The sequence below is a fragment of the Anneissia japonica genome, unplaced genomic scaffold, assembly GCF_011630105.1.
Source record: "Anneissia japonica isolate Jap-2015-1 unplaced genomic scaffold, ASM1163010v1 scaffold256_len832006_cov191, whole genome shotgun sequence".
NCBI lineage: Eukaryota > Metazoa > Echinodermata > Crinoidea > Comatulida > Comatulidae > Anneissia > Anneissia japonica.
In genome coordinates this window covers 771,399-774,670 of record NW_022691310.1, presented here as the reverse complement: position 1 = coordinate 774,670, position 3,272 = coordinate 771,399, and positions in this window count along the sequence as shown.

The following is a 3,272-nucleotide window of genomic DNA, read 5'->3' as shown; positions in this document are numbered from 1 at the left end:
TAATCATAGGCTATGCTTACGCCGATCTATTTGAAGGGCGCCGCTTGCTTCGTGAGTACGAAAACGTCCTATTGAGCATGTGCAAATATTTTTTTTTTCTGTAGCGCGCACTTGGTGAAGTTTCAAGATGGCAGACGAAGACACTTTGCGTCTCGGTGGCACTTTCACAAGCTATGAAAAATTGTCAGAAGCTGTATCGAATTGGGAGAAAGAAAATCACATACATTTATATAAACGATCTTCACGTAGCATCGATTCTGCCAAAAAACGTGCTTCTAAAAGAAACTTCAACCCCGAATTAAAATTCTATTCAGTCGATTACGCCTGCATTCATGGTTCTCACCATGTTAATAATCAGAGCTAAGTTAGTACAGCCCATATTTCGTGGTACAGTTGTTGCACATCGAATCATTTAGTTAGTAGAGAAAAAGAAAGTTATTTTTCAAGAGAGTTTCCTTTCAAACATTTCAGTTGTTAAAAACCTTGGTGCTTAAACCGAAATATACTACAGTGTTTTTGTATATTAATAACAAAATTGGATTGAAACTGTGTCACACTCTCTTGTAATTATTGTATGCGTACTTGTTCATAATAGGAAAATTAAAAATTTTATAGGGACACGGATCAAGAGATGTTGGAAAGGTCGGGGTGAGGGATCGAGATAAGAGCACCCTAGGGGAAATTTTTGATTTCGCTTTTTAATTATGTACTGTAGTGTACAGGACAATGATTTAAAATCAGAATATCACTGCAGCAGGCAGGTCATCTCCAACATTCTACACATCATACATAGATACATTGTCATTATTATTTCAGATATAGTATTGTATCAATAATAACATAAATTGGGCTAGATAGGCCTATCTAACAATGCAATACTGTATCACAATGAACAGACGGCACTCATGAGGAAAGTAGAGCTTGGCACAGGTCAAATATTTTTACACAAGGATGATATGGAGTACTTGAGTAAAGTGAATTAAGGCAGGCTAAATAGGCAAGTGCTACAGAAACTAGGTAAGCTAGAATTGGGTCCTCTCGTGTGGGAATGTACTAATATGTCTGCCTCAGTTCATGACGATGCCTGTTCTTTTGGAAAACTGTGGCCTAGACAAAGCTCATGCCTCGACAACGTGAAATAGTAAGCAGATCAACGAGTTGACTATTTACGTTGACTAGCAATCCGACGTAAGCATAGCCACTATATAATGCTTACACCAGCTGTGCATGCTCAAGAGATCGGCGTAAGCATATAGCCTATGACTAATGCTTACGACTCGGCGTAAGCATAGACACTTCGTAAATACTACATTATTTACTAGATTTACTGCTCAGTGCAGCTAACTGGTTATTGGTATTGATGTTATCAGTTGAAAACTAGCCTTGGCAAAGGATTAAAAAGAAAGGTCCAGGGAGGAATTTTTACAGATTGACCACTTAAGCTCCACCATGGTAACTTTGAAAATATTGATAATTTATTAATAAATTTTAATCATACAGGTAATAGAATGTGTCATCTGCTCTGATATTTTTAATTACTTCTTCAAGGCCTAAAACATTTTTAATAGTATTTAGATATTTACATTGATAATAATCATAATAATAATAATAATAATAATAATGTATTAATTCATTTATTTATTCATTCACTCATTAATTAATTAATTCATTAATTAATTCATTCATTTTTTCATTCATTCATTCATTTATTCAATCATTTTCATTTATTCATTTTATTTGATTTATTCATTCATTTATTCATTCATCTTCAATCATTCATTTTTATTCATTTATTCATTCATATTTTCATTCATTTATTTTCATTCATTTTATTAATTATGGTTATAAAACACATGTGTATTTTTGGATTGAAACTAAAAACAATAATTTTTTTTTGAACAGTGGCAGATTTAAAGGGGGCCCAGCTGGCTGGTCTTCACCTAAAGTTTTCAAAATAATTTTAAAAAATGGAGAAAAAAGGAATATTATACAAGGATAAAAGGATACAATAATAATAATAATAATAATAATAATAATAATAATAGTAATAATAGTAATATTCCATCCATTCGTCCATCCATTTACTCACTCATTTACTCTCACTAATTTTTTCACTCATTCATTCACTATTTAATTCATTCATTTATTCACCCACCTACTCACTCAATCACATATTCATTCATTTATTCATTTATTAATGCATTCATTCAGTCATTCATTCATTCATTCATTCATTCATTCATTCATTTTCAATTATTCATTCGATTTTATTTATTCATTCATTTCTAATTATTAATTTTTATTCATTCATTTATTCATTCATATTTTTATTCATTCATTTTCATTTATTTTGTTCATAGATTACTCCATGCATTAATTATGGTTGTAAAACACATGTGTGTTTTTTTAATTAATTTATTTATTTATTTCGAAAATCATCCAACAGCGGAAGCCAATTGCAGGATGTCTTATAATACATATAAATATATAGAAAAATACAAACAAGCGAAAGATAAATTGATAAATAACATTACAGTATAAAAAGGAAAAGAGAAATTTACAAATATATTGCGAGAAATTACATCAAAATTACAAATTGATTAATAAAATTACAGTTTTGATTAAAACTAAAAATTTTTAATTTTTTGGAACAGTGGTGGATTTAAGGGCGAGCTTAGCTGGCCTGGTCTCCACCTAAAGTTTTCAAAATAACAAAAAAATAGGGAAAAAAGGAAAATTATACAAGCATACAAGGATACAATATTGATAATAATAATAATTATATTAGTAATAATAAAACTATTAATAATAAAACTATTAATAATAATAATAATAATAATGAAATATATTTAAATATATTTTGAGAGTGCTGAGAGTGCCATTTTCAATCATCTAGAGTGTGCAATAATCATAAATTTTCTCGCCTCAGCCAAAACCATAATGGGGCTGATGTGTACAGACCCACAACCCGTGGATTGGTCCCTCCCTGGGCCCCCTCTATTTCAAATTTCTGGATCCACTACTGAGTGGGTATGTAAGTTGTGCCAAGGCATGGCACTGCTAAGGTAGCATCTGATCTAACAAGGATTATTGATACTATATATTAATTTTTTTTTTAAATCACCTCCCAACATTAGTATTTAATTTTAAAGAGGTGATGCTAAACAAGTATTTTTTTATTTGGCCTAATTTAATTTAAGGTTTTTTCTCCAATATTTCAACATAGATGGTTATATATTATTATGCAGTAACCTTGGCCTTATGATGTTTTT